We start from the raw sequence: 8,182 nt of genomic DNA, 5'->3' as shown, positions 1-8,182 counted from the left end.
ACAGTTTCTGTAGAGATACATCAGATCCAGCCTGAACTGTGGGATTTAGTTGGGAGTTGTAGTTTCCATCAGGCCAATATCCTACATAGTTTAACGCATTAAACATGGTAATGAACTACAATGACCATAATCCATTGTAGTACCATTGCAGTACCTCTACAGCACCTTGTCCAGTCTCTGTTTCTTTAATGCCTGCTATGGAAGAGACATGAGGAATGCATGATCGTGCTGGGATATAAAGAGCAGCTGTTGTTTCGTGAGGTATCTCTACTTGAAAACACATGGTCTAAGTAATTGATAGTTGCTATTCAGCAGTCATAAAAGTATGCCTTATTTACATTGTAGAAGTACTAAAATAGTGATTTGGTCAGACAGCAGGCAGGCTCAGGCTCAGGCTCAGGCTCAGGCTCAGGCTCAGGCTCAGGCTCAGGCTCAGGCTCAGGCTCAGGCTCAGGCTCAGGGACAGGCAGAGTGGTCAGACAGCGTAGACAGCGTAGACAGTAGACATGAGTTGATGAAATAATAAAGTCATCAAATAAAACAAATATAATATAAACAACAACTGAAATATTTTATTAAAGTAAATGTGAATAAATTATGGTTAATAAGTGATAAGCAATAATGGGCAGTCCCTACCATCAAGGGACTTTATTCATTGTTTTATTCTGTGTTACAGATTCAACCCAAATGATCAAAACCAAAATCGTGTGAGGCTACATGTGACGAATCACTTTAACGAGATGTATTATATTTGGGAGGCAGGCTGTGTGAGGCTACATGTGACTAATCACTTTAACGAGATGTATTATATTTGGGAGGCAGGCTGTGTGAGGCTACATGTGACAAATCACTTTAAAGAGGTGTATTATATTTGGGAGGCAGGCTGTGTGAGGCTAGATGTGACTAATCACTTTAAAGAGATGTATTATATTTGGGAGGCAGGCTGTGTGAGGCTACATGTGACTAATCACTTTAAAGAGATGTATTATATTTGGGAGGCAGGCTGTGTGAGGCTACATGTGACGAATCACTTTAAAGAGATGTATTATATTTGGGAGGCAGGCTGTGTGAGGCTACATGTGACGAATCACTTTAAAGCTATGTATTATATTTGGGAGGCAGGCTGTGTGAGGCTAGATGTGACGAATCACTTTAAAGAGATGTATTATATTTGGGAGGCAGGCTGTGTGAGGCTACATGTGACGAATCACTTTAAAGAGATGTATTATATTTGGGAGGCAGGCTGTGTGAGGCTACATGTGACTAATCACTTTAAAGCTATGTATTATATTTGGGAGGCAGGCTGTGTGAGGCTAGATGTGACGAATCACTTTAAAGAGATGTATTATATTTGGGAGGCAGGCTGTGTGAGGCTACATGTGACTAATCACTTTAACGAGATGTATTATATTTGGGAGGCAGGCTGTGTGAGGCTACATGTGACTAATCACTTTAAAGAGATGTATTATATTTGGGAGGCAGGCTGTGTGAGGCTACATGTGACTAATCACTTTAAAGAGATGTATTATATTTGGGAGGCAGGCTGTGTGAGGCTACATGTGACGAATCACTTTAAAGAGATGTATTATATTTGGGAGGCAGGCTGTGTGAGGCTACATGTGACGAATCACTTTAAAGCTATATATTATATTTGGGAGGCAGGCTGTGTGAGGCTACATGTGACGAATCACTTTAAAGAGGTGTATTATATTTGGGAGGCAGGCTGTGTGAGGCTACATGTGACGAATCACTTTAAAGAGATGTATTATATTTGGGAGGCAGGCTGTGTGAGGCTACATGTGACGAATCACTTTAAAGAGATGTATTATATTTGGGAGGCAGGCTGTGTGAGGCTACATGTGACGAATCACTTTAAAGAGATGTATTATATTTGGGAGGCAGGCTGTGTGAGGCTACATGTGACGAATCACTTTAAAGAGGTGTATTATATTTGGGAGGCAGGCTGTGTGAGGCTACATGTGACGAATCACTTTAAAGCTATATATTATATTTGGGAGGCAGGCTGTGTGAGGCTACATGTGACGAATCACTTTAAAGAGATGTATTATATTTGGGAGGCAGGCTGTGTGAGGCTACATGTGACGAATCACTTTAAAGAGGTGTATTATATTTGGGAGGCAGGCTGTGTGAGGCTCCATGTGTGCAACGTCACACCACAAAGGGATACTGTTCCTCTCTCCAAATGTAATCTGTTCTCCCCTTTAGCTTCATTTGTTGGTTCCTCATGTCATATGACAGATGATTAAAGTAGTCTCCTTAGTTCCCAGCTCTATGTGTCACTTTCAGGTCCCATTACCCCTGACAAACTGATTCTGTTATCCTCTCTCTCGGCCTGAACAATGTGCCTTGTGTCTCCTCTCTCTCTCTCTCTCTTTCACACTTTGGTTGCGGCCAGATGCAGAGGGATGCCTTTGTAGGATATTTGTTGTACTGTCAAAGCATAGTATGTTCTGAGTCATACTCAAACTCATAAACTAATAATTTGTTTCTCTCTGTCTCCCCTGTCTCTCTCTCTCTGTCTTTCTATCTCTCTCTTTATCCCCCCCTCCTTATCTATCTCTCGCTCTGCATCTCTCTCTCCATCTCTGCTGCAGGGTCAGAGCACAGTCAACAGGATCAAGGAGAGATGAAAAGCAATACATTTTTCAGTATTCATACCCCTTGAGTTATTCCACAGTTTGTTGTGTTACAACCTGAATTCAAAATGGATTCAATTGATTTCTATCTCACCCATCTACACACAATACCCCATAATGAAAACATGTTTTTAGAAATTTTAGCCGATGTATTGAAAATGACATACAGAAATCTCATTTACATAAGTATTCACACCCCTGAGTCAGTACTTTGTAGAAACACCTTTTGCGTCAATTAAAGTGTTGAGTTGTCTTGGGTATTTCTGTATCAGCTTTGCGCATCTGGATTGTGTCTTTTCTCAAGCTCTGTTAAATTAGATGGGGAGCGTCAGTGATCAACAATCTTCAAGTCTTTCCGTAGATTTTCAATGGGATTCAAGTCTGGACTTTGGCTGGGCCACTCCGACTTTCACATTATTTTTCTGAATGCTTTCCAGCGTTGCTTTATCTGTATTCTTGGGGTTATTGTCCTGATGGAATGTAAAATATTTTTTTATTATTTTTTTCCCCCCCAATTTCATGGTATCCAATTGTTGTAGTAGCTACTATCTTGTCTCATTGCTACAACTCCCGTACGGGCTCAGGAGAGACGAAGGATACACAACCCAACCAGCCACACTGCTTCTTAACACAGCGCGCATCCAACCCGGAAGCCTGCCGCACCAATGTGTCAGAGGCTACACCGTGCACCTGGCAACCTTGGTTAGCACACACTGCCCCCGGCCCGCCACAGGAGTCGCTGGTGCACAATGAGACAAGGACATCCCTACCGACCAAGCCCTCCCTAACCCGGACAACACTAGGCCAATTGTGCATCGCCCCACGGACCTCCCGGTCGCGGCCGGTTACGACAGAGCCTGGGCGCGAACCCAGGGACTCTGATGGCACAGCTGGCGCTGCAGTACAGCGCCCTTCACCACTGTGCCACCTGGGAGGCCTGGAATGTAAAATCTTTGCCCCAGTCTAAGGTCGTTTGCACTCTGAAGCAGATTCTCATCAAGAATGTGCTTGTATTTGCCTCCAATCATTGTTTTCTCTATCCTTACTAGTCTCCCAGTCCCTGCCGCTGAAAAGCTTCCCCATAGCATGATGTTGCCACCACCATGCTTCACGATAGGGAATGTGTTAGATGGGTGATGAGCTGTACCTGGTTTTCTTGAGACATAGTGCTTTGCATTCAGGCCAAAGAGTTATATGATACATGCCTCATCACAATTTTACCTCTGAGATCTATGGACATTTTCTGGGACTTCATGGTATAGTTTCTGCTCTTTAGATAAGTATGTTTCTTTCTATATCATGTCTAAGCAATTGATTGGCCACAGGTGGACTCCAATCAAGTTGTGGTGACATCTCAAGGATGATCAAAGGATGCTTCTGAGCTCCATTTGGAGTGTCATAGGAAAGGGAAACTACTCATTCCAGGGTTATTCTGATCTGATGCAGCACTCCATCACTCTCCTTGGTAAAAAGGCCCTTAAACAGCCTGGAGGTGTGTTGGGTCATTTTCCTGTTGAAAAACAAATGTTTGTCCCACTAAGCACAAACCAGATTGGATGGTGTATCGCTGCAGAATGCTGTGGTAGCCATGCTGGTTATGTGTGCCTTGAATTCTAAATAAATCACAGTGTTACCAGTAAAGCACCATCACACCTCCTTCATGCTTCACAGTGGGAACTACACATGCGGAGATCATCCGTTCACCTACTCTGTGTCTCACAAATTCACGACGGTTGGAACCAACATTTTTAAATTTGGACTCATCATTCCAAATGACAGATTTCCACCGGTCTCAAGTCCATTGCTTGTGTTTCTTGGTCCAAGCATGTCTCTTCTTATTATTGATGTCCTATGGTAGTGGTTTCTTTGCAGCAATTCAACCATGAAGGTCTGATTCATGAAGTCTCCTCTGAACATCTCAGTTGATGTTGAGATGCATCTGTTACTTGAAATCTGTAAGGCATTTATTTGGGCTGCAATTTCTGAGGCTAGTAACTCTAATAAACTTATCCTCAGCATCAGAGGTAACTCTGGGTCTTACTTTCCTGTGGCGGTCCTCATGGGAGCCAGCACTTGATGGTTTTTGCGACTGCACTTAAAGAAACAGTCAAAATTCTTGACAGTTTGACTGACCTTCATGTCTTAAATTAATTATGGAACCACATAGTTCACCGCATAGTTCACCGCATAGTTCACCACATACAGTGCCTTGCGAAAGTATTTGGCCCCCTTGAACTTTGCAACCTTTTGCCACATTTCAGGCTTCAAACATAAAGATATAAAACTGTATTTTTTTGTGAAGAATCAACAACAAGTGGGACACAATCATGAAGTGGAACTACATTTATTGGATATTTCAAACTTTTTTAACAAATCAAAAACTGAAAAATTGGGCGTGCGAAATTATTCAGCCCCTTTACTTTCAGTGCAGCAAACTCTCTCCAGAAGTTCAGTGAGGATCTCTGAATGATCCAATGTTGACCTAAATGACTAATGATGATAAATACAATCCACCTGTGTGTAATCAAGTCTCCGTATAAATGCACCTGCACTGTGATAGTCTCAGAGGTCCGTTAAAAGCGCAGAGAGCATCATGAAGAACAAGGAACACACCAGGCAGGTCCGAGATATTGTTGTGAAGAAGTCTAAAGCTGGATTTGGATACAAAAATATTTCCCAAGCTTTAAACATCCCAAGGAGCACTGTGCAAACGATAATATTGAAATGGAAGGAGTATCAGATCACTGCAAATCTAACCAAGACCTGGCCGTCCCTCTAAACTGTCAGCTCATACAAGGAGAAGACTGATCAGAGATGCAGCCAAGAGGCCCATGATCACTCTGGATGAACTGCAGAGATCTACAGCTGAGGTGGGAGACTCTGTCCATAGGACAACAATCAGTCGTATATTGCAAAAATCTGGCCTTAATGGAAGAGTGGCAAGAAGAAAGCCATTTCTTAAAGATATCCATAAAAAGTGTTGTTTAAAGTTTGCCACAAGCCACCTGGGAGACACACCAAACATGTGGAAGAAGGTGCTCTGGTCAGATGAAACCAAAATTGAACTTTTTGGCAACAATGCAAAACGTTATGTTTGGCGTAAAAGCAACACAGCTGAACACACCATCCCCACTGTCAAACATGGTGGTGGCAGCATCATGGTTTGGGCCTGCTTTTCTTCAGCAGGGACAGGGAAGATGGTTCAAATTGATGGGAAGATGGATGGAGCCAAATACAGGACCATTCTGGAAGAAAACCTGATGGAGTCTGCAAAAGACCTGAGACTGGGACGGAGATTTGTCTTCCAACAAGACAATGATCCAAAACATAAAGCAAAATCTACAATGGAATGGTTCAAAAATAAACATATCCAGGTGTTAGAATGTCCAAGTCAAAGTCCAGACCTGAATCCAATCGAGAATCTGTGGAAAGAACTGACAACTGCTGTTCACAAATGCTCTCCATCCAACCTCACTGAGCTCGAGCTGTTTTGCAAGGAGGAATGGGAAAAAATTTCAGTCTCTCGATGTGCAAAACTGACAGAGACATACCCCAAGCGACTTACAGCTGTAATCGCAGCAAAAGGTGGCGCTACAAAGTATTAACTTAAGGGGGCTGAATAATTTTGCACGCCCAATTTTTCAGTTTTTGATTTGTTAAAAAAGTTTGAATATCCAATAAATGTCGTTCCACTTCATGATTGTGTCCCACTTGTTGTTGATTCTTCACAAAAAAATACAGTTTTATATCTTTATGTTTGAAGCCTGAAATGTGGCAAAAGGTCGCAAAGTTCAAGGGGGCCGAATACTTTCGCAAGGCACTGTAGTTCACCACATAGTTCACCACATAGTTCCCCACATAGTTCACCACATAGTTCACTACATAGTTCACCACATAGTTCCCCACATAGTTCACTACATAGTTCACTACATAGTTCACTACATAGTTCACCACATAGTTCACCACATAGTTCACCACATAGTTCCCCACATAGTTCACCACATAGTTCACTACATAGTTCACCACATAGTTCCCCACATAGTTCACTACATAGTTCACTTCATAGTTCACCACATAGTTCACCACATAGTTCCCCACATAGTTCACCACATAGTTCACCGCATAGTTCACCACATAGTTCACCACATAGTTCACCACATAGTTCCCCACATAGTTCACCACATAGTTCACCACATAGTTCACCACATAGTTCCCCACATAGTTCACTACATAGTTCACTACATAGTTCACCACATAGTTCACCGCATAGTTCACCACATAGTTCACCACATAGTTTACCACATAGTTTACCACATAGTTCCCCACATAGTTCCCCACATAGTTCACTACATAGTTCACTACATAGTTCACCACATAGTTCCCCACATAGTTCACCACATAGTTCCCCACATAGTTCCCCACATAGTTCACTACATAGTTCACTACATAGTTCACCACATAGTTCACCACATAGTTCACCACATAGTTCACCACATAGTTCACCACATAGTTCCCCACATAGTTCACCACATAGTTCCCCACATAGTTCACTACATAGTTCACTACATAGTTCACCACATAGTTCACCACATAGTAAACTCAGCAACAACAACAAAAAAGTCCTCTCACTGTCGACTGCGTTTCTTTTCAGCAAACTTAACATGTGTAAATATTTGTATGAACATAACAAGATTCAACAACTGAGACATAAACGGAACAAGTTCCAAAGACATGTGACTAACAGAAATGGAAAAATGTGTCCCTGAACAAAGGGGGAGTCAAAATCAAAAGTAACATTTCAGTATCTGGTGTGGCCACCAGCTGCATGAAGTACTGCAGTGCATCTTCTCCTCATGGACTGCAACAGATTTGCCAGTTCTTGCTGTGAGATGTTACCCCACTCTTCCACCAAGGCACCTGAAAGTTCCCAGACATTTCTGGAGGGAATGGCCCTAGCCCTCGCCCTCCAATGCAACAGGTCCCAGACGTGCTCAATGGGATTGAGATCCGGGCTCTTCACTGGCCATGGCAGAAAACTGACATTCCTGTCTTGCAGGAAATCACTCACAGAACGAGTAGAATGGCTGGTGGCATTGTCATGCTGGAGGGTCATGTCAGAATGAGACTGCAGGAAGGGTACCACATGAGGGAGGAGGATGTCTTCCCTTTAACGCACAGCGTTGAGATTATCAGCAATGACAACAAGCTCAGTCCGATGATGCTTTGACACACTGTCCAGACCATGACGGACCCTCCACCTCCAAATCAATCCTGCACCAGAGTACAGGCCTCGGTGTAACGCTCATTCCTTCGACGATGAACGCGAATCCGACCATCACCCCTGGTAAGACAAAACCATTACTTTTTGCCAGTCCTGTCTGGTCCAACGACGGTTGGTTTGTGCCCATTGGCGATGTTGTTGCCGGTGATATCTGGTGAGGACCTGCCTTACAACAGGCTTACAAGCCCTCCGTCCAGCCTGTCTCAGCACTATTGCGGACAGTCTGAGCACTGATGGAGGGATT

The sequence above is a fragment of the Oncorhynchus mykiss genome, chromosome 1, assembly GCF_057628025.1.
Source record: "Oncorhynchus mykiss isolate SJ-2025 chromosome 1, ASM5762802v1, whole genome shotgun sequence".
Classification (NCBI taxonomy): Eukaryota; Metazoa; Chordata; class Actinopteri; order Salmoniformes; family Salmonidae; genus Oncorhynchus; species Oncorhynchus mykiss.
This window is presented reverse-complemented; position numbering follows the sequence as displayed.